Source organism: Schistocerca serialis, chromosome 9 (genome assembly GCF_023864345.2).
Source record: "Schistocerca serialis cubense isolate TAMUIC-IGC-003099 chromosome 9, iqSchSeri2.2, whole genome shotgun sequence".
Lineage (NCBI taxonomy): Eukaryota > Metazoa > Arthropoda > Insecta > Orthoptera > Acrididae > Schistocerca > Schistocerca serialis.
Genome location: NC_064646.1, coordinates 384,199,232 through 384,224,262, shown reverse-complemented (window position 1 = coordinate 384,224,262; position 25,031 = coordinate 384,199,232).

Genomic DNA, 25,031 nt, shown 5'->3' with positions numbered 1-25,031 from the left:
AATAACAAGCAAGTTAATGCAAACAACTTCGGAACAACAGATGACTATTGGTAAGCAACAATGAGCAGATTAGTACTGGGGGCCTATTTTCCGTGCTCCACCCTGTATCACAGAAATAATATTGTAGACGTAATCATATTCTCTTTACAAAATGTGACACCATACACTCGATTACGAAGCGCGGGCTTCATTCGGCTGTAGTTGGTCTGCCTTCCACAATAATGAACATGCTCTTTTACCTTGGATAAAAAAAAGGGGGGAAATGGCCACTCGTGTGTGCCGTGCCGACTTCCTTTGCAAGTACTTCTTCTGCTGTTTATCGAAATAGTGAAGTAAGCTGATACGCCGTTTTGTTACTTGAGAAGATGTATGTATTACATACCACCTAATTTTTATGTAGTTTACGTAGTTATAAAATATATTTTAATTAGCAGTCATGGACGCTGAATAGAATACGAAAAGAACCAGAGGTTCAGAGTTCAAAAAATGTTTGAAGCATCTAGAATAGGCGAACAACAACAACAACTCGATGCTGAACTAACTATGAGCAGTAGGCAGTGGAACGGCGACGAGTGGCCACGCGAAGAAGGACGAGTCCGGCCGAGCGAGACCGAGACCGAGACAGACGGGAACGGGACCGAGGCTGGAACGAGACCGGCCGACGTGCCGTTCGGGAACGAGACCGACCGTTTCTCGCTCCCAGAAACTACAAGTAGAAAGCCGCGACCGAAGTGAACTATGAAAGACCGTTCCTGAGAATTCGGTCCTCGCTCGTTCCGTTCATCTTAGTGAACCGTTCCTTTGGATCTGTTAGTTCGCCAACGACCCATCTCCATTACACCAGGTCGACGCACCGCGCCACAGATGCAGGCCGCTGATGGCAGAATTAAGCTATGGGGTACATTGAGTTGGGGTTCCATGGAATCTGTGGTGGTAATCGAAAGCATAATAACAGTAGTGCACTACGTGAACGTTATTGCGGACCACCTGCATCATTTCATGCTTGATGTCTCCACCTGCGGCGAAGACATCTTCCAGCAGGATAACTGTCCATGTTGCAAAGTCAGAATCGTGCTACAGTGGTCTGATAGGCATTGTAGTGAACTCACATTGATGTCTGGGCCAGCAAATGTTCCTGATGTGTAACCATTGGAGCACATATCGGTCGCCAGCTACGCGCCCGTGAACCACCATCCCGTAACTTGTGGGAATTGCTTGACCGGTGCGTAGAAATACTTCTAGAATACTGTCAAAAGCTTATATAATCCATGCCAAGCAGAACCTCTGTTGTACTGTGTTTGAAAAATGGAACAACACGCTATTAAACAGGTGGTCATAATGTTTTGGCTCATCGATGTAGACTAACCGTTTTGAGTTCATTCATTCGCATATCAGCACGTGACCTACTGCCCAGCGGAATATAAGCATTAATCGCTTGTTGTTGCCACTTGTACCTGAAGGCACTCACCAACATAGAGACGTACGACTTGTAATGGCTGTAATCAGTCAACAAATGAAGTAAATACTAATGAAATGCTGTTCAGTACATCGTCCTCGGTCCCCAACAGAAATATATGCACTTATACCTGTTACACCCTGTATATCTATGGCAAAATTAGGTAGGGGAGAGTGTTGTATCTGCAGAATAGTGTATCCTACTCTGTGTTACAATCTAATAACCGATTTTAGAACCACGTGGATTTTACAATCACTGTTATAAGCAGTTTCTGGGATTGTTTGTTGTTGTGAGACATAAGGCTATGTGTGGTGAAGCGTTTGCAAATATTACGAGTTGTTCATAATAAAGTGCTGTGTAATATTTCGAATCTATTTGGTAGATATTGTTAATTTTTCAGTTACAGAACTTTGCAGGGGGCATTTTTCTACTTATTTCTAAACTAGTTGCATAACCTACGGATGGTTAAGCCATACTTCGTCAGTCATGTACCGTTTTATAACTTCAGTTGAAAGATATTCCAGCACATATCATACGATGTTTCCAAACGAACTGAGTTTCTTTAACGTCTTAACTGTTTTCCTTTTCTCCAAAATGGAAATTTTATTTTACTTGCCACTAGCTTCTATTTAAAAATGTTTTAACTTTTAACTCGTTTTTGATCAAATTCTTCTTAATTTGATTTCACTTACTGATTACTGGAGCGTAGTAGTGTAGTAATATAACACATGAACTGTTAAATACAGTCTTGGTTAGATCCATTATTAATTTTCTCGGTCGCTAGTACTTTCAAATGTTAACAGAATAAATACCGTGTTGTTTCTTGCAGCAGCTCACCTTTCGAAAAGCCTTACTTTTCCACAGTAATTTTTGTGATTTCAGAGAAGTACTGAAGCCCACACATAAAGCGAGTGTTGTCATTTCAGAATGGAAACGGAAACAAGGCTGGCTATAGGCGGAAATCTGTAAATTGTTCCAAGGTGCAACTCTCTCACCTACCGTAAAACAGCTAGCAGTAAATATCCGGAGCGACCTGAAGTCGAATGACCACATAAGACCAATACAAGGAAAAGCAGATGCCAGGCTAAGGTTCATAGAGAGAATATTAAGCGAACTTAATTCACTCATGAAACAATGGCTTGTAAAAGAACTGTTCAAACGATTTTTGAGTCTTTCTTGTCAGGCTGGAACAGTTACCAGGTAGGATTGATAATTGGAAAAGAGAGAGAGAGGGATAGACAGACAGAAAGAAAGAAAGAAAGAAAGAGAGAGAGAGAGAGAGAGAGAGAGAGAGAGAAGAGTGGCGTGTTTCGTCACGGGATCGTCTGATAAGTGCGAGAGATCACAGAGTTGCTCAACAGCAAGAGACGGGAAGACAATACAAGAGAGGGGTTTTGCATCGCGGAAAGGTTTGCTATTGAAAGACCGAGAGAGTGCGTTCCTACCAGATGGGTCTTGTGAAATGACCACACCTAAATTTTCAGAGATATTAGAGCTTGCACTGAAGTTTACCTATGATCATTCTTCCCACACACCATTCGCTACTGGAACAGGAAAGATGGGAAAAGATAGTGGTACCAGAAGTACCTTCCACCATTGTTACGTGTATTGCGAAGTATTGAGGTAGATGCAGAAATTTACTGCATCGTATTTAGCTAAATGTTTTTTACGACTGCGCCAACAAACACCAAATAATTGTTAACACTGGATTTATTTGGGAAAAAGTTACCACCAGGGCATCCCTTTTCCCGTGGATTCCCTAAATTTCCTGCAACGACGAATGTCGCGATAGTTTCAAAAGGCCATAGTCGATATTCCTTTGTACCCATGTCCAGTTTGAGCCAGATTCCACTCTCAGGATCACTATTTTTTATCTATTTTATTCTTCTCTTCTTCCTCCCATTCTTCTTTCTGTCTTTCTTTTCGTCCAATTGTAAGCTGATATGGTTCACCTGACGCAGAAAACAGACAGCCATAGATGTAAGGTTTTTGTTTATCATCGTCGTCATCAAAATCATCTGTTCAGTTCTATGGTTAGTCTTTCATTGAAATCTTGGCGTCTCCTCTTTACCGACATCTTTTTTGTGTTGCAGTATCACAAATTTTATCGTCCTTAGCTGCTGAGAACTTTTTCGGGTTGTATGGCGGTGGTCCATGGAATTCTTCAATCCCTGACATTTCGTTCAAGCTATGCTGGACATTTTCGGAGGTGCTCCTGGTTGTGCTGAGTCTTGCCGACGGACTCAGCACAACCAGGAGCACCTCCGAAAAATCCAACGTAGTCTTGGACGAAACGTCAGGGACTGAAGAGTTCCATGGACCACGGTCATACAGCCCGGAAAAATTCTCAGCAGCTGAAACATACGGTCGTGAAAGCCTTCATTGCATGTTCATCGTCTTTGCCATCTGGTATATCCTCGTATTCAAATCTTCGTCCGTTTAGCACCCTTCTAAACATTTCTTTATTATGCAATCTGTTCTCACTGAATGCCCCAGCCACTTTATTATTCTGCTCTTGATTGCCTTCAATCGTAGCGTTCTCCTGTTCGCTCATATTTCTACATCTACGTCTCATAATCTGTCTTTCCAGTTGACACGTAACGTTCGTTTTTGCAGGAAGAGGACTACGAACGCCACGAGGACGGGCGCAAGAGGACACCGCCGCGACGCCGGCGTCCACAGTCACACGACCAATACCATGAGGGCAGCCAGCTCGTGGAGGCGGCTCGGGTGCCACCTGGGGGAGCAGCCCAGGTGGACGCAGACGTCGACGCCGCCCCTGCCGCTGCCATAGCCGCACCCGTGGTGCGGCACAGTATGGTGCACAAGGCCAGCCTCGTCATGTCCATGGAGGACACGGACGACGGCAGGAGGCCCAACAAACTGGTGGCTGGCTACACCCATGTCATCAAACATCCGGCCCAGCCACCGGCTCCCTTTACATCTACTGCAGTCGGTGACCGGGTCTCGGTAGCAGCCAGTACTGTACCTCCAGCCATCCAACTCGGCAAGGCAGAGAATAGTCGCGTACCGATTCCAATAAGGCTACAGATTTCTAGACGAGAGGACGCTGTTCCACCAAATACTAACCCACAACGTTCGGAAGTCAACACAAGGGAGCAAACCAGTGCAGCTGGTGAGAGTGAACAGTCTGACGCACCAACATCTCGACCATCGGAAGAGAATGATGATTCAGGCGTCCGCGAGGCATCGAAATGGGAGCCTGCCAGGAAATCGCCTCTGAGAGCATCCAAAATTCCCATAGCGATCAAAGAACCGACACAGGAGCCAATAAATAAGGCAGATACAAGAAAACGTAATCAAAGACGGAGGCGACCCGCCAGCAACGCGCAGGACAAAAATCCAGATGTAAAACCTGAAGTAGGTAACGCTCCTTTTACCGAAAAGCCGCTGCAGTTGGCTTCAAAGCTGAACATAATTCCTGAACAACATAAAGCTGCCTCTGAAAAGACATCTCAAGAGAATCAGGTCACTAAGAAACCCAGCAACTTTCGCCTAGTTATAGAAGACAGATTCTCTGAAGAGATGACTCCATCAGAGTTCAGCAAATTCATCGCAGACGCCATTGGCACCAAGACTGAGACATCTAGCACATCGCCAGACCTACCAAAGGTGCGTCATCCCAGAAATCACGCCATTGAGTATAGACCAGTTGCGGAGCTCCTTACTGCAGAGTCGAGTAGTCCTGCAGAATCAATGCTAGACACAATGGAGGCTGCTTCATCAGAGGTAAGTGAAATCACTGAGGCTGTAGAAACGGTACTACAGCCGACCTCTTGGCGAGTGTACCGACCCAGGGAGAGTAACACCATGGTGGTGCAACGAGCCAGTAGCGATCAGCATGTTCCGCAATTACTGGGAGAGAGTGGTCGTGCTGCGGACAGCGTTGCAGACCCTTCTGCTTGGGCCTTCCCAGATCTTGCCCCTGCCAGTGATAGTACCGAGGGCTTCTCACAGCAGGTGCTACCGCAGAACTTCTTCAACCAGCCCTACTGGTACCCACGCCCCTTCACTCCGCCTGTGTCACAGGTGGCAGAGTCCAGAGTCGACTTACACATCACAGAGCCAGAACAAGCTGTTGTTGAGGACGATCAGGATCAAGAAGCTCAACAGCTGGAGGAGACGAAGGTGGTGCAGCCTGTAACATGGCCCAGTCTAGATGGCGCCGATGAGATAATCATTTTTATAAAGACCAAAAGTAGAGCAACTAATGACACTGGTAGGAATGATGTAACTGGAACAGTGCCTACTCCACAGACGGAAATGATTAGGACCGCCAACAGTTCCTCGTTGGAGACTCTGGATACAGTCAGTTCCTCTTATGTCGTGCCAGCTCCAGCATCACACGTGGAGCGGCAGGACTGGTCGCCAGAGAATAGTGAAGAAAACATTGAAGCACCGAAGTTATCGGTGTATATCAATCGAGGGCAGCTTCGAGACAATAGCAGTTACAATGAGACAGCAGATAGTGTTCCGATCACAGATCCTGTTGCAGGGTTAACACAAAATACAAGTGACAGTGCACGCATCGACAGCTCGACTGATCATGCTAGAGAGCTGGAGCGCTATTCCAAACATTCGAGACCACTGAATAGCAAAATGGAGTCTCCAGAGGAGCTGACACAACCCTCAGAGGAGACCACCATGGTTATAACCACTACGTTGGGAAATGTCAGTGCAAATGACACAGAGGGAAGTGTCACAACTACAGCATCTTCTCAGTGGGACACATCATCCAATACAGAAGCTGACCACCACGAAACTTTGCCTACTGTTAATTCTTATTACGAAAAAGAATCGATCACAACGACTATTAGTCCAGACGAACTGAGCAGCACTGATGCTGATCATCTTCTTGAGGCTTTGCAACTGGACAGCTCGTCCTTCGGTGTGCGGAAGTCGGCGTCACGGTCGCGGTACACCAATGTCCAACTGGAGAAAGCCATAGATCAAACTGGCCAACACGAGAAACATGCCGCAGAGACGACAACAGTTGCCATTCCAAAGGATACCGCCAACCACAACGACACTGAAGATGAGAAAATCTCCACAGAACCTGTTCCCGAGGAAAGAATGAACGAAACAGACAGCGATTTGTCGTTGGAGACACTTCATACGGACAGCACGTCCTACCGAAGATGGCAGCCGACGCCGTACTCGAAACATCCGAGTCTGCCACTGGAAAGCAGTCTACAGTTGTCAGTGGAGCAGGAACAGATAGCGGCGGAGACAGCACCTACCCCCGACACGCGACCCAGTGATAACGACTCCAAAGGAACGGGAACTGGAAACAGTGATGTCTTGGCTACCAAATCACAAGTACGCGGTCGGGGAAGAGGCACCAGGCTACGTATTTCCTCAAGGTACGTCGCTTCCAACCTCACCACCACGACTACTACCGCCCCAGAGACGGACACTGACGAAACGAAAGCCACAGAACCCACCTCCACAGAAGCGAGTCTACGAAGAAGTCTTCAGGTAATACCGCTAAATGGTGGTAGAAGACCACAGTACGACGTGTTAGATCAGAACACAGCACCAAAAGTGCACAATGCTACTGATGGAACGGTTACGACAACACCGGAACCCGCAGAACTAAGTCATATGCAAGTCACAGTAAGCAGTAAAGAAGTCTTGAACGTTAAGGAAACAGCAAATTTCGGAGAGTATTTCAGTTCGCGAGGATTCTGGGGCCCGATACAGCACCTTGTTCAAGAATCGGCACCAGTTGTGAAATACCTGCATCCCAAAGTTGACGTCGTACTGCCCATTAGTACAACGACAAGTACCAGCTCTGAGGAGGCGCTGCAGCCAACCACTGAAATTTCTAGTTCTAGCAGTAACAAATCAGAAACGGGTAATATGCTGACAGACACAGAGGTAGGAAAGCCTCGAACAATAACAGCTACTACGCTCCAATATCATCAGCTGCCGTCAGTGAACAACGCGACAAGGAGAATTCTCGTAAACAACGCCCACGAAAATAGTTCCCGGCAAGCAAATATCACTGCTCATCTCACCTCAGCACAGTTTTCACAACCTAATGTGCAGACCAGTGGGAATGGAAATCATACACATAGCGAGGCTCTCAACGTAACTGAATTGCAAGACGTGATGTCTCCTTATTCGACAGTGATGGGTAACATTTCCGAAGGGCAATCTGAAACAAAAGTATCAGGCGAGAGGTATGTCTCCGGAAAAGATGGCAGGTATCATAAGGTTATCAGCAGACGTCCTGCCAGTGATGCGTTAGTGGCCGCCTCTTCACAGTGGGCTTCCTACCTCATAAGTCCACTACAACCTCAGGGGTTCACTGACAACCAAGCAGCGTCATCTGAGATTAACTCTGAAGATGAAAATGATATTCGAGCAGATGAAGAAGGGGAAGAAGAGCCCACTCAAGTAGCACAAGACAGACAGGACTACGTTGACGATACAGAAGGTGACATTCATGAGAATAGTAGCGGACTCGAAGAGGATAGTGCAACAACAGGCTCTGTTGCGGAACATAATGAAAGCAACCGCGGGAAACGAAGGTACTTGGAGTCTGAAGAAGAAGAGCAACGACTGGAACAAGAAGAAAAGGAACTGGATGCTGAGAAAGACCGCGAAGTTGAAGAGAAACAAAAAGAGTGGGTAGAAGCAATAAAAGAGATCGACCACCCCAAAGTTAGGGCACCATTCAACAACGTGAAATATCCTTTTTATTATGGTGTACCCAGTGGAACACTGTCCGCTTATTCCCCAATTCGCTATGCACTTAATCCTCATGCCGTTCCGCAAAAGACGGCGGGTGGCATGGAATTCTACGATTCTCGAGAAGCTCTGGTGCAGTGTCCCGAAGTTTCTCCAAATCTGAAGAACGTGGTTCCGAAACGTCGCCGCCCTGGCGAGTGGAACAAGAGACCAGTGCCCAAGTCCCTGCCGAGGCTCAGAGGGCTGGGAGACAAGATCGAGTGTCTCAAAGTGAAATACTGGGGAGCAGAACCACTGGACAGCCCGTTTTTCAAAGAAGGAGATATAGAAAAACAAGAGGAAGCGAGTTCTCAAGTCGAAAGTATACGTGATGACGGCTCGATGGGTTTCTACGGCGAAATCCTAGGGAACATTCGTAACATACAAGCTCTCGGAAATATAAAATTTAGTTTACACGGAAGTGACAGTAGTTCGTCACCGTCCGTCGGCGCTCACAATTACCAGAATCAAGTCCCTTCAAATACTCCGGCTCCCCACCAGAATAATTACCCAAATGGAGTGACAGCTACGTCTGATGGCAGAAAGCCTCCAATTCCATCCGAGGCGCTGACACCACCAAAGCCTCCTCGTGCAGGTGGTAGGCAGTATAATCATCAGACGACATCAGTAATTTCCAATGCCAACGACCAGGCAGAACCTCTACCAGCGCGATTACTTTCACCACAGCAGAAAAACGTTCCGTTGCATTTCCCAGACAGCTCGAACGTTCGTCCCGAAAATGGGTTACAGCCACAGAAAAATCCCAGTCTTGGGCCAGTAACATTTCTCCCCATACAGTTTCAAGGCTACACAGGCGTTGTACCACAGCTAGGATACATAGGAATCAGCCCTCCCCCTGCTCCACCTACACAGACACCTGCTCAAGCACAGCTGTTGGTGGAGCAGCTCCTCGCACAGGTTCCTTCACGAGCACGGTCGGAGCAGGTGATAGGCCTGCGACCACCTCCTCTTCCACCTCCAAGCCGTTTTGTCGCCTCTCCTTCGCTGCCAAAGAAAATCGGAGCCATTCCACACAGGGGTCTCCTGACACTAGCAGCTGCTGCCCCCTTTGAAGACAGTATGGCGAGTGATTCTCATCCGATGGGAGAGGAGGAGCCGATGGAAGCTTCTGCAAGTGACACTGTCGCGGCCGTGGTGAGTGTTCATGGGGAAGCCGTGCCTGCCCAGGAGAGCAGCCAACCAGAAACGGAGTGGCCTGATCAACATGCCATAAGCAGTCAGTTGGTAGAACAGAGCCGCAGGGTAGTCTACCACGAGCAGACGGCAGTGAGGCCGGAAGAGGATGAGCAAGTGCAGACTGCACCGAGAAATACACGACGAAAGGAGAGCAGGGCGCACAGAACCACCATGGAAACTTCCCAGAAGCTGTACACACACTACGGGGACGGTGGAGAGGGTCAGGATGTTACCAGGCGCGGCCGCGGACACAGGAGACGACAGAGAGTGAGACCTGAAGAACACGCAGCACCGTCAGGAAGTACAGAATATGTAGAGCGTCCAAGAAACCGCAGACCAAAAGCTCACCGGCCAGGACGCAGAAATAATTTAATACAGGGTTCGGCAGAGCAGCGAGGGAGAGACTACTTGGACGCTAGCATCCCGGTTGAAGCACCGACAACTATAAATCAGCGAGGAAGACCTGCACAGCGTCGACCAACTTCATGGAGCTACGACAAGAGACGGGGAGAGCCACGCTATGAAGACGCCAAGGTCGATATTTACAGCAAGAATTTGCTCACGGAGACTGAGAGGAGGGGTTCAAATTCTTCAGGGATTGGGAATGGTCAAGTCCCAACCCTGGATAGCGAGAAACAGAATGTAGTAACCAACACTGAGGAGACAGCTTACGAAACTGACCGGCAAATACCTTCATCGGAAGCACCGTTGGCGACTTTTCACGTAGCATACAACGGAGGAACCAAGTGGGGGAAACAGGAGAACCGGCGAGGAAAGAATAGGGAAGATACTACTGTCGACAGGGAATCCGGCAGCTCCACCAGGCTCAAAGATGACTCCAGAGAGAATGACATCAGCACTATTTACAAGTCTGATACTGCGCCGACAATCACTGGTAATGTACCCACGACAAACACTGTCGAGAAGTTGAAAGACTTGGGTCTTTGGCTCAGCCCTTCACAAATTAACAACGTTATAAGCAGTTTCATCAGCAAGCACAAGACTCTACTAGAGAGTACCTCTGAATTGCCAGATCAGTCAAATCACATAACGGAATCTTCTACAGAAAGTACTACAGCTGAACCGCAGAAGCTGCCATCGTCTCGAAGAAACATCGACAGAAATCTGCTAGGATCTCCTCGCACCAAAACTGAAGATATACCGCAGGTAACGACAGAGTATGTGAAGCCATTGCGCCTCATTAGCTTGAGGAAGAGCAATGTTGTTCCAGAACTAGTCACCAGTACGGTTACACCTCCCGAGTATTATACCACTGAGAGGCGAAAGAGACCCAAATTTAAAAAGGTCATACCTTTTAGTGCTACAGAAAATTCCGAGGTTCAGTCTTCCACGGAAACAGCTCCAGTAGTGAATCACGCTCGTCAGAGGTATGACCCAACAACAGGCAGCCCACAATATGAACCAGAGCGGACTCAAGTAGTTTCGGAAAATTATCCAACAGTGACATCAGTTCGGCAAAGAAGTAGACTGCCGACAAATATGCGAAGAAGGAAATATGAACTCCTTAGCAACGACAATACGTACGAGACAACGACAGAAAGTATAGCTGGTGCTAAGGATAGGCTGCAGGTGACACGATGGCAGAAGCAAGAATCTATGAAGGTTGACGGTACACAAGACTTTTCAACAGAAGGTACAGTTGAAAGGAAAGAAAATTTGCCTGAGACACGTGCAAATAGAGGGAATTCACTTCGCACCAGACTGGGTTCGGATGCACGTAGATACCAATACGCACTACATGGGAATGATGGCAATCAGCCAGTCTCTTCCACAGAGCCTACTGTTTGGAGTGGAGATAAACAGATAACTGCGGATATCCCCCCAGAGAAGCTGATTCGTAACAAGCACCGCCATCCAGTTGACCAACGGAGGCGCCAGAACGAATACGAAACAGATATTACTGTTCGCAGGGATCGTCCAGTCCAGAGACTCGTTCAGGTATCAGTGGCGCAGCCCACAGAAAATCAGAGACAGCGCACTGCAGGTGGTACAGCGGGAGAGGCGACGGTTGACGCGGAAGCAGCACCAAGGCGAATACAGCTTCGTCCACGGCACCAATGGCGGCGCCTGCCCGCTACCAAGACCCCGCCCAATGTACCTGAAGAACCGGCTACAGAGGCTACACACCACATAAGAGGTCAACGTGGCAGGGCGCGGGCGGAAAATGCCCTCCAGCGATCACCATATGGTATGACTACTACCGCGACACCACCTTCCACCACTGAGAGCTCTAGACGTATCAAGGCTGTAGAGCACCGACGTGTCACGAAAGAGGAGATTTTTACCAGGACCTACATACCTGATGACAACCTAGCCGACGAACTCGTCGAACAGTCTGAGAGGGACATTGTCGTTGAGCCATACCACACCCACACTGAAGAAATAGAAGAAGAAGAAGAGGATATTTACGAGCCTTATGAGTCGCTACACTACGACAGGGACTATGTCCTGTATCCAGACAATCGTCTCTCTGAGAACGACGGCGAGGACGCTGGTGACTATTACGATGACGAATACGACGCATATGATGAGTACGATGAGGAAGAAAACTCTACAGGTAATAAAAATTTGGTTAAATCTGATACGAAGGACACTGCAGGAACTTCAGGTACGTCCAGCGATCGTGACGCTACCATAAGCGTAACAGGGGACGAGATATCGAAGGAGAATATTGAACCTCCTACCACAACGCCTTCGTCGTCATCGAAGTTGCATCACACTCTTACAACGCAGAGACCGAGTGAGTTCACTCGTCGAGTAGATAAGGTATCAGATTCAGAAACTGATTCCGAGCTTTCTCCTACGAGTGTTACGGGGCTCACAAATGCTCAGAGCTCAGGGGAATCTAAAAGCGAACGCGATAGGCCATACTTTAGACCACAAAACAGTCCCCGGACTGGAAAGGAAGAGACAGTGTCTTCTGGAAATAGGTATTCTACAAGAGCCCGTACTTCAAATGACCAACATCCGAGAGCGATGACTGCTTCAATGGGAGAGGCTCAAGAGAATTCTCCTACAGGTATTACAGGACTGAAGCAGAGGCGGTATCCTTCGCGTAGGTTTCCTCTGAACGAAACTGCTACAAATGCACCAGCACCATCTAAGAGAAAGCAAGTGGGCTACCATGCCGCTAGTGGTGACGGACGAAGGAAGAAAGATTTTAGATACGACACGAACATTGACAGTGGAGGAGACTACAGGGAGCCAGCAGGTCGAGTGAACGAAGGGACGACAACTGAAGCTCCAGTCAGAGTAGTCTACACGCCGACGATTCCGTCCTACAGGCAGTCGACGACGAAGAAGACAGAACCGGGACGAGGGACTGGTGGACTGCTTACTTATTCAGTCGATACCGAAACTGGCGTTGGTATGTGGTTGCCTGAAGGAGTGGAACGGGTAATAGAGAGGCGACCGAAGGCATCGCGATTGACATGGAGAGAGAGGCCGAAGAAGAACGAGAATGAAGAGGTGTCAGGCGAGGGGAGAAGTGAAAATGGAACGATGGCAGAAGCACGTAATCACCTACGCAGCAGTCGGCGTAGACAGAATGGACCGGAAGACACCACAGAGAGGCAGACAGATGAATTGAAGGGAAGTGGCAGTGAAGAGAGCAAGTTCGGAACGGATATGGAAGCGCAAGAAGAAAGGCCTACTCTAGTTGGGCTGTCGAGAGAACAGCGACCCGCTACTGGTTCCAGCACCAGTGTGGAGGTCTCCGCAGTGGGAGACGCTTCAGACGAGGATTCGACGTTGCCAAAAGGGTTGAGAGGTAAACCAGGCGGCCAGCAGTTGTACAAGGCGTACATGGCATCGTTGTACGACGGGTCCGGTACCACTGACGTCACCGAGGCGCCGCCAGCTGCAGACGCGGAGGACATACTCTCCGAACACCAGGTGTACATACTGAGCAAGATCCTGAGTGCTCTGCCACCGCGACAACGTGCTGGCATCGTCAGGGGCATGGTCACCGGCCTCAATGGGGATTCACTACCCGCCGTCTTCGAGAAGGATCGAATCAGGAGGAGGCATTATGATGGTGAAGAAGTCGAGAAGACTCCAGTGGAACCAGCTGCTAGCAGGACAACGGAGAGGCGAGAAGAAACCTGAGGACTAAGTCGTACAATCTAACATTCTGTTATGTACCTTAATGTTATAGCTGTAAATAGTTACATTACATATCAGTGTGGACTGTAGATTTGTGTATTATACAGAAAAGAAGCCAACTGAAAGTTAAGATATGGTAAATTATAGATCATTTAGGTTTCAGTACGAGACAGAAAAACTATCGCGAAAAGTATTTGATGAGGGATCTCTATACTCCGGCTGTGTAGTAGCTTGATATGAACGCTTTTCCAGTGTGAGACTTTCGACTAGTGCTCAGATAATTATTACGGAAAGGATGCTGGGGGAGTGCTTTACGGCCTTTACAAAATTTAATAAGCGCTCTATGTAAACGTTAATTGTAAATAGTCAATAAGATTTTAACGTTATAGTTCAAAGCATTTATTTGTACAGGCAGAGGTAAATAAATGTTATACCCCAATAATGACTTTTTTCTGTGTTGTAAAAATTCACTGCCCTTAAACAACATTCTGCAACAACCATCTCATCTGTCATTTGCGGGGGACGACAGCCCGCGGGATTTACAACCTGTCGTGGCACAACCATCAGTGACGTTGGCAGAACTACAGTGTTCATCAGCAGGTATGACTAGTAGTTGTATAATTTAATATCACTTGAGGACAGGTCATAGACAATGAAAGGTGTTGTGATTCGTTAAAGGACCGAACTACAATAAAGTTACAATTCCATTTTCTTGTGTACAACAAATTAAGATTAACAATAAAAGATACAAGCCACATAAAGAAACACTTTAGTGATTAAGATGTCACCACTATTGTTATTTAAACTTTGTATAACGGGCAGGGCGGTGACTGCCTCCTACCGAAATTCTAGAGTATATTTTTTGCTCTCTGGCCCCCCAGACGATAACAAGGTACACTTTTCGAAGAATCTCATGCGGTGTCAGTAAGAGAATTATTTCCTTTTTATTCTTCCATTATCTGCGAAGCACACTGTTTTGTTCAACGAGGTTGCTTGCGTTGTATCAGGCTGATCACAGTTTACCCATCTGAAATACTTTTGTACCTTATTTTAAGTAAGTGTGAAGCGTTTCAATGAAACCGTGGTCTAAGGGTAGCGTCTTTGATTCATAATCAAAACGTCTTCGGTCCCGGGTTCGATCGCCATCATTGCCTAAATTTTGATAAATAATCAGCATTGGCGGCCGAAGACTTCCGGCATAAGAAGTCAGCCTCATTCTGCCAACGGCCTTGTCAAAGAGGGCGGAGGAGCGGATAGAGGTTCAGGGCACTCTCTTGTCCTAGGGGTGGGAAATTGCCCCTAAAGGCGGAAGAATCAGCAATGATCAACGACATGAGGATGCAGAAGGCAATGGAAACCACTGCATTAAAGACACGTAACGTGTATCCACAGGACATGTGGCCTGTAATTGAGGAAGTGTCATGATGATCTCTCCATTGGCAAAAGATTCCGGAATAGTCCCCCATTCGGATCTCTGGGAGGGGACTGCCAAGGGGGAGGTTACCATGAGAAAAAGATTGAATAATCAACGAAAGGATAACGTTCTACGAGTCGGGGCGTGGAATGTCAGAAGCTTGAACGTGGTAGGGAAACTAGAAAATCTGAAAAGGGAAATGCAAAGGCTCAATCTAGATATAGTAGGGGTCAGTGAAGTGAAGTGGATGGAAGACAATAATTTCTGGTCAGATGAATATCGGTAATATCAACAGAAGCAGAAAATGGTATAACAGGTGTAGGATTCGTTGTGAATAGGAAGGTAGGGCAGAGGGTGTGTTACTGTGAACAGTTCAGTGATCGGGTTGTTCTAATCAGAATCGACAGCAGACCAACACCGACAACGATGGTTCAGGTATACATGCCGACGTCGCAAGCTGAAGATGAACAGATAGAGAAAGTGTATGAGGATATTGAAAGGGTAATGCAGTATGTAAAGGGGGACGAAAATCTAATAGTCATGGGCGACTGGAATGCAGTTGTAGGGGAAGGAGTAGAAGAAAGGGTTACAGGAGAATATGGGCTTGGGACAAGGAATGAAAGAGGAGAAAGACTAATTGAGTTCTGTAACAAGTTTCAGCTAGTAATAGCGAATACCCTGTTCAAGAATCACAAGAGGAGGAGGTATACTTGGAAAAGGCCCGGAGATACGGGAAGATTTCAATTAGATTACATCATGGTCAGACAGAGATTCCGAAATCAGATACTGGATTGTAAGGCGTACCCAGGAGCAGATATAGACTCAGATCACATTATCACAATAGTGATGAAGAGTAGGCTGAAGTTCAAGACATTAGTCAGGAAGAATCAATACGCAAAGAAGTGGGATACGGAAGTACTGAGGAATGACGAGATACGTTTGAAGTTCTCTAACGCTATAGATACAGCAATAAGGAATAGCGCAGTAGGCAGTACAGTTGAAGAGGAATGGACATCTCTAAAAAGGGCCATCACAGAAGTTGGGAAGGAAAACATAGGTACAAAGAAGGTAGCTGCGAAGAAACCATGGGTAACAGAAGAAATACTTCAGTTGATTGACGAAAGGAGGAAGTACAAACATGTTCCGGGAAAATCAGGAATACAGAAATACAAGTCGCTAAGGAATGAAATAAATAGGAAGTGCAGGGAAGCTAAGACGAAATGGCTGCAGGAAAAATGTGAAGACATCGAAAAAGATATGATTGTCGGAAGGACAGACTCAGCATACAGGAAAGTCAAAACAACCTTTGGTGACATTAAAAGCAACGGTGGTAACATTAAGAGTGCGACGGGAATTCCACTGTTAAATGCAGAGGAGAGAGCAGATAGGTGGAAAGAATACATTGAAAGCCTCTATGAGAGTGAAGATATATCTGATGTGATAGAAGAAGAAACAGGAGTCGATTTAGAAGAGATAGAGGATCCAGTATTAGACTCGGAATTTAAAAGAGCTTTGGAGGACTAACGGTCAAATAAGGCAGAAGGGATAGATAACATTCCATCAGAATTTCTAAAATCATTGGGGGAAGTGGCAACAAAACGACTATTCACGTTGGTGTGTAGAATATATGAGTCTGGCGATATACCATCTGACTTTCGGAAAAGCATCATCCACACAATTCCGAAGACGGCAAGAGCTGACAAGTGCGAGAATTATCGCACAATCAGCTTAACAGCTCATGCATCGCAGCTGCTTACAAGAATAATATACAGAAGAATGGAAAAGAAAATTGAGAATGCCCTAGGTGACGATCAGCTTGGCTTTAGGAAAAGTAAAGGGACGAGAGAGGCAATTCTGACGTTACGACTGACAATGGAAGCAAGGCTAAAGAAAAATCAAGACACTTTCATAGGATTTGTCGACCTAGAAAAAGCGTTCGACAATATAAAATGGTGCAAGCTGTTCGAGATTCTGAAAAAAGTAGGGGTAAGCTATAGAGAGAGACGGGTCATATACAATACGTACAACAACCAAGGGAGAATAATAAGAGTGGACGATCAAGAACGAAGTGCTCGTATTAAGAAGGGTGTAAGACAAGGCTGTAGCCTTTCGCCCCTACTCTTCAATCTGTACATCGAGGAAGCAATGATGGAAATAAAAGAAAGGTTCAGGAGTGGAATTAAAATATAAGGTGAAAGGATATCAATGATACGATTCGCTGATGACATTGCTATCCTGAGTGAAAGTGAAGAAGAATTAAATTATCCGCTGAACGGAATGACCAGTCTAATGAGTACACAGTATGGTTTGAGAGTAAATCGGAGAAAGACGAAGGTAATGAGAAGTAGTAGAAATGAGAACAGCGAGAAACTTAACATCAGGATTGGTGGTCACGAAGTCAATGAAGTTAAGGAATTCTGCTACCTAGGCAGTAAAATAACCAATGACGGACGGAGCAAGGAGGACATCAAAAGCAGACTCGCTATGGCAAAAAAGGCATTTATGGCCAAGAGAAGTCTACTAATATCAAATACCGGCCTTAATTTGAGGAAGAAATTTCTGTGGATGTACGTCTGGAGTACAGCATTGTATGGTAGTGAAACATGGACTGTGGGAAAACCGGAACAGAAAAGAATCGAAGCATTTGAGATGTGGTGCTATAGACAAATGTTGAAAATTAGGTGGACTGATAAGGTAAGGAGTGAGTAGGTTCTACGCAGAATCGGAGAGGAAAGGAATATGTCGAAAACACTGATAAGGAGAAGGGACAGGATGATAGGACATCTGCTAAGACATGAGGGAATGACTTCCATGGTACTAGAGGGAGCTGTAGAGGGCAAAAACTGTAGAGGAAGACAAAGATTGGAATACGTCAAGCAAATAATTGAGGACGTAGGTTGCAAGTGCTACTCTGAGATGAAGAGGTTAGCACAGGAAAGGAATTCGTGGCGGGCCGCATCAAACCAGTCAGTAGACTGATGCCAAAAAAAAAAGTGAAGCGTTTATGAGGAAAGACACGTCTTTCCAGTTATATTTGAAAATCATCAAGTGCTTTTTGGAAATAGGATAAGCCAAATTAATGTTTTCTCAGTGACTGCATAGCTAGTTAATCACTAAGTTACACGTTCCATTGGTCATTTGCACGCTATATCGTAAGACATGGAAGGAATGAGTTTAGCTGTTGTTAACTAAATTTCTGTTTAAGTAAGACTGCCTGCTGACCACTTTCAGAAAAGTCCACATAACAAGAAGAATATTTAGTGAAGGAAGTAAAGTTAGTGTGCAATACTATTCTATTAAATAAGCTACATATATCTAAATATAAATATACTACAATATAGAATGAACTGACATATTAGAGATATATACTTACATATCGACGTGACAACAGCCATGGGGTAGCGATATGCACATATTTTACGAAGGAGGATCAGGTAGTGACTGTGGGTGCAGCAGGGAATAGTCTTGATAGGGACGCGGAATATGATGTAGGTGGTGACCAGGTAAAGAAAGCTACTCAAACTGGTCGCACTACTGTGCACTTCGTGCAATAGTTTCAACGTCATGATAGGCCTCATCTTAATGCTGCTGTTAGGAGTGTTAACATGGGGCTGGAGAAGCCACTGATGGCGGACGCCATATCTCACATTGCATCCCTTCCAGTTGAGTCCGTCAGTAGATCGGGTTTCACTAGGTATGACTTGCATCTTAATAGGTATGGGAAGGGGAGGCTGGTAAAGCGTATAGGTGACAGTGTAGTGGATGGTGGTGGGATCACTCATGGAAAAATTCCTGTAGTAGTTGATGTTAGAGCAGCACCGTTTTTAGATTGAAGTCCCCCTAACTAAGGAATCATATTTACAGGAGATCAGGTATTTCTGCTTAAGCTAGGGAGGGTTCTTAATTCACTTTATAGAAAGTACCAAAAATTAGCTATATGTGGTAACTTAAATATTAATTATTTGTACGATTGTGCAAGAAAAAGAATGTTGCAAGACCATTACAAAAAAGAATTGTAGGGTGGTTAAAAATGTTATTAGGAAGGTAAAGAGTATGTGGTACCAAACAGAATAGATAATAGTCCGCAGCTCGTGGTCTAGTGGTTAGTGTTGCTGCCTCTGGATTTTGGGGTCCCAGGTTTTCAATTCCTAGGCGGGTTAGAGATTTTCTCTGCCCAAGGACTGGGTGTTTGTGTTGTCCTCATCATTTCATCGTCATGGACCTCATTCGAGACAGTGGCTCGATTGGCGTCTGTAAAAAAATTGGACTCTGTGGAAATTCGGACTTTGATCGGGCGCTGATGACCGCGCAGGTGAGCACCCCATAAACCAAACATTATTATAAAAATTCGCAGGATAAAAGTAAAACCCTATGGTGAGTACGAAATCTTGGTTTCTACAGGGAATCATATAACTCTCTAGGAAAATGCCTTTCTCCGATTGATGTCTCAAATACTCCACTGTGATACTGACAATGAGGAGATTGAGCCAATTATTAAATCACTGGACACTAAGGACTCTAATGGTTATGATGGAGTGCCTAGCACAATATTAAATTACTGTGCTTCACATGTTAGCACTGTACTTGGCCAAATTAGTAATTTTTCCTTTAAGAATGGTCAGTTTCCTGAACAGTTAAAGTACTCAGTAACAAAGCAGCTATATGAAAACGGAGAAAGGGGTGCTGTGGACAATTTTAGACCTATTTCTATGCCGTCAGTGTTTGCTAAAATTATTGAAAAGTCTGTGTATGTAAGGACAATTGATGTCATGTAATTTTCTGTCAAATGTACAGTTCGGTTTTAGAGGTGGTTTAACAACTGAAAATGCTGTATTATCATTTCCCTGTGAGGTATTGTATGAATTAAACAAAAGGTATCGAGCGCTGGGCATATTTTTTGATTTAACTAAGGTGTTTGTGTTAATCGCAAAATAATTCTCCAGAAATTGGAACATTACAGAATATGAGGAGTAGCTCACAACTGGCTCACCTCTTACTTTTAAGCTGGTGGTTGTTGCTGAGCGGTTCTAGGCGCTTCAGTCCGGAACCGCGTTACTGTTACGGCCGCAGGTTCGAATCCTGTCTCGCGCATGGTTTCAGTAGTTCTAAGTCTAGGGGACTCATGACCTCAAATATTAAGTCACATAGTGCTTAGAGCCATTTGAACTATTTCTTACTTTTAACAACAGACAGTAAAAGGTCATTATTTGCATTGTTGAGAATGGCTGTGATGTGGGGCCTGAGTGAAGTACAGTCAAATGTGGGGTGCCCCAGGGATCAGTGTTGGGGCCACCCCTTTTCCTTATTTATACACTCCTGGAAATGGAAAAAAGAACACATTGACACCGGTGTGTCAGACCCACCATACTTGCTCCGGACACTGCGAGAGGGCTGTACAAGCAATGATCACACGCACGGCACAGCGGACACACCAGGAACCGCGGTGTTGGCCGTCGAATGGCGCTAGCTGCGCAGCATTTGTGCACCGCCGCCGTCAGTGTCAGCCAGTTTGCCGTGGCATACGGAGCTCCATCGCAGTCTTTAACACTGATAGCATGCCGCGACAGCGTGGACGTGAACCGTATGAGCAGTTGACGGACTTTGAGCGAGGGCGTATAGTGGTCATGCGGGAGGCCGGGTGGTCGTACCGCCGAATTGCTCAACACGTGGGGCGTGAGGTCTCCACAGTACATCGATGTTGTCGCCAGTGGTCGGCGGAAGGTGCACGTGCCCGTCGACCTGGGACCGGACCGCAGCGACGCACGGATGCACGCCAAGACCGTAGGATCCTACGCAGTGCCGTAGGGGACCGCACCGCCACTTCCCAGCAAATTAGGGACACTGTTGCTCCTGGGGTATCGGCGAGGACCATTCGCAACCGTCTCCATGAAGCTGGGCTACGGTCCCGCACACCGTTAGGCCGTCTTCCGCTCACGCCCCAACATCGTGCAGCCCGCCTCCAGTGGTGTCGCGACAGGCGTGAATGGAGGGACGAATGCAGACGTTTCGTCCTCAGCGATGAGAGTCGCTTCTGCCTTGGTGCCAATGATGGTCGTATGCGTGTTCGGCGCCGTGCAGGTGAGCGCCACAATCAGGACTGCATACGACTGAGGCACACAGGGCCAACACCCGGCATCATGGTGTGGGGAGCGATCTCCTACACTGGCCTTACACCACTGGTGATCGTCGAGGGGACACTGAATAGTGCACGGTACATCCAAACCGTCATCGAACCCATCGTTCTACCATTCCTAGACCGGCAAGGGAACTTGCTGTTCCAACAGGACAATGCACGTCCGCATGTATCCCGTGCCACCCAACGTGCTCTAGAAGGTGTAAGTCAACTACCCTGGCCAGCACTGTACTAGTGCCGACATTGTGCATGCTCTGTTGCCTGTGTCTATGTGCCTGTGGTTCTGTCAGTGTGATCATGTGATGTATCTGACCCCAGGAATGTGTCAATAAAGTTTCCCCTTCCTGGGACGATGAATTCACGGTGTTCTTATGTCAATTTCCAGGAGTGTATAAATGATATGCCTCTAGTATTACGGGTAATACTAAGATATTGCTGTTTGCTGATGACACTTGCTTGGAAGAAAAGTATTTTGTGTGCAACATTGGCTCTGTTTCTAATAGTGCAGTTCATGACGTACGTTCATGGCTTGTGGAGAACAAGTATCGCTAAATCAAAGTAAGACTCAATTTTTACAGTTTCTAACACACAATTGACCAGAACCTGATGTTTTAATTTCACAGAATAGATTACTGAAAATGAACATTTGAAACTTCTAGGTGTTCAGGGAGATAGTATACTTCAGTGGAACGCCCACATTCAGGATCTTGTTCAATGATTTAATGCTGCCATTTTTACTATTCGAAGGGTATCTGAAGTAAGTGATTTTTCGACACGAAAAGTAGTCTACTTTGCTTAGTTTCATTTACTTATGTCGTATGGTATTATATTTTGGAGTAAATCTTTCCATTCTCAAAGGATATTTTTAGTTCGGAAACATACAGCTCGGGCAATAAGTGTGTAAGTTCGTGAATATATTCTCGACCCCTGCTCTGGGTATTCTGACATTGGCCTCTCAATATATATATATATATATATATATATATATATATATATATATATATATATATACACACACACACACACACACACATATATATATATATATATATATATATATATATATATATATATATATATATATATTCTTCACTGTCGTTTCTTGTTAACAATGTCAGCTTATTCCCAAGATATAAAGAAATAGCAGCTTTCACTTAGTTAATACTAGGCAGGAATCCAATCTGCATTTGGATCGCACTCCTTGACCGTTGTGGAGAAAGATGTGCAGTGTAATGCTGGACCCGATTTCAATAAGCTATCACAAGAGTTCAAAAATCTTAATCCATGGGCTTTCAAGCCGTAACTGAAGAGTTTCTTCATGGGTCACTTCTCCTATTCTGTCGAGAAGTTCCTTGAAAAATTAAGCAGATTCCTGTGTTATATTGCTGATCAAGTTTACATAAACTTATGGCTTGTCATTTTTTGCGTTCATAAACGTTTAATTTTATCTGTTATTACTTTTATGTTGTTCTTTCGTGAGCTGGCACATTCCTTGGAGGTTTGCCACTCAATTTGCTCCCAGATAACCTGTTCAAGTGGTGCTTACAAAAGATATAAAAGGCAGTGCATTGGCGGTGCTGTCATTTGACTCAGGTGTCCAACGTGGTTATGCCCGTACGACGGGAATTAAAAGATTCTGAACGCGGAGTGAGAGTTTCCGCTAGACGCATGGGACATTGAGTTTTAAAAACAGGGAATTCAATATTCCTAGGTCCGCAGTGTCAAGTGTGTGTCGAGTATACAAAATTTCGGGCATTACCTATCACCGCACACTACGCACTGACCTATAGCCACCGGCCGGGGAGGCCGAGCGGTTCTAGGCGCTACAATCTTGAACCGCGCGACCACTACAGTCGCAGGTTCGAATCCTGCCTCGGGCATGGATGTGTGTGATGTCCTTAGGTTAGTTAAATGTAAATAGTTCTAGGGGACTGATGACCTCAGAAGTTAAGTCCCATAGTGCTCAGAGCCATTTGGACCATTTGACCCATGGCCTTCACTTAACGACCGAGAACAGCGGCGTTAGCGTAGAGTGGTCGGTGCTAACGGACAAGGAACAACGCGTGAAATAACCGCAGAAATAAGTGAGCGACTTCGACGAACGTATGTGTTAGTAGGCTGTGGCAGCAGACGACCTACGCGAGTGCCTTTGCTAACATCACGATGTCCTCTGCAGCGCCTCTTCTCGGCTAGTGACTATACCGTTTAGATCCTAGACGACTGGCCTGGTCAAATGAGCCCGAATTTCAGTTGGTAAGAACTGATTGTAGGGCTCGAGTGTGGCACAGACCCTCCGAAGACACAGACCCAAGTCGTCAACAAGGCATTGTAGTAGCTGGTGGTAACTCTATAATGATGTGGGCTGTGATTACATCTAATAGACTGGGTACTCTGAACCAGTGATTGACTAGATATGGCCATGTTCGGCCACTTGGAGATCGTTTGCTGCCATTCATAAATTTCATATTCCCAAACACCAATGGAATTTTTATGGATGAGAACCGTCCCACAATTATTCGCGATTGGTTTGAAGAAGATTTTGGACCATTCGAGCGAACGAGTTGGTCACCAAGTTCGCTCGACATGAATGCCATCGAACATTCATGAAACGCAATCTAGAGGTCAGTACGTGCTCAAAATCCTTCACTGGCAACGCTTTTGCAATTATGGACAGCTATAGAGGGAGCATATTACTGCAGGGGACTTCCAGCGACTTGCCGATTCATGCACTACGCAGGGAAAAGGGAATTTCGACACGATACCTGAAGGTATCCCATGACTTTAACACCTCAGTGTAAACTGATAGCCAGACGCTGTAGCGGAGAAGTTCTAGGCACTTCAGTCAGGACCACGCTGCTGCTACGATCACAGGTTCGAATCCTGCCTCGGGCATGTATGTGTGTGATGTCCTTAGGTTAGTTAGGTTTATGTAGTTCTAACTCTAGGGGCTGATGACCTCAGATGTTAAGTCCCATAGTGCTTAGAGCCATGTGAACCATTTTTGTAAACTGACAGCCGCACGGAGTGACCGTGCGGTTTGAGGCGCCATGTCAAGGATTACGCGATCCCTCCCGCCGGAGGTTCGAGTCCTCCCTCGGGCATCGATGTGTGTGTTGTTCTTAGCATAAGTTGGTTTAAGTAGTGTGTAAGTCTAGAGACCGATGATCTCAGCACTTTGGTCTCTTGCGAATTTACACACTTTTTTTTGTAAATTGATAAATACAAAAAGAAGCAATTTTGGAATATTTTAAGAAGTACAGAAGTGCTACAATGCTGCTCTTGCATCTTTTATCCCATTGTAATGCGATCAGGACGAGCAGGCTATGCGTGTGCTTATGCACGAGAGCGCGTATATTGTATGTGTGTGTGCGTGTGATTGTGTGTGTGTGTGTGTGTGTGTGTGTGTGTGTGTGTGTGTGTGTATTGAAGTGGCAAAGGGGCTGCATATGCACGTGATGGATGTCTGGTAAACGCTGATGTACTTGAGTATGTGGTGTCGAACGTAAAACATAATTGAGTTTGCATGGTGATCGGCAGCTGCGTTTACTGGCTTGAATGGGACTACGACTGCTCCTCGAAGGAAAAATGATCTGGGGTATTTATTATAACTCCATGTAGGCAAGAGCGCACTTACTCTTTAATTGGACACTATGAATAGCAAAAGCGGTTCTCCAAGCCATTAATTACGTCTCTGAAATCCACGGCTGGTGAAGTCCGCAGACTTCTGCCCTCATAAAGTACGTGAGAAAGAGTAAGAGTGGCTCCATTTGTGAGGCGACCCGCAGACGTGGACCGTCCGGGCCGCACACTGCGGTGTCCGGTTTCCCGCAAAACCTAGCGGCCGCGACAAGAACGGAAGCCGCCGCGCTCCGATGCTTCCGCGAGAGAAAGCGAGTAGCCAGGCCGAAAAACAGCCACACTTAAGTCACTCTTTTGGCTGGTCTCCGCTC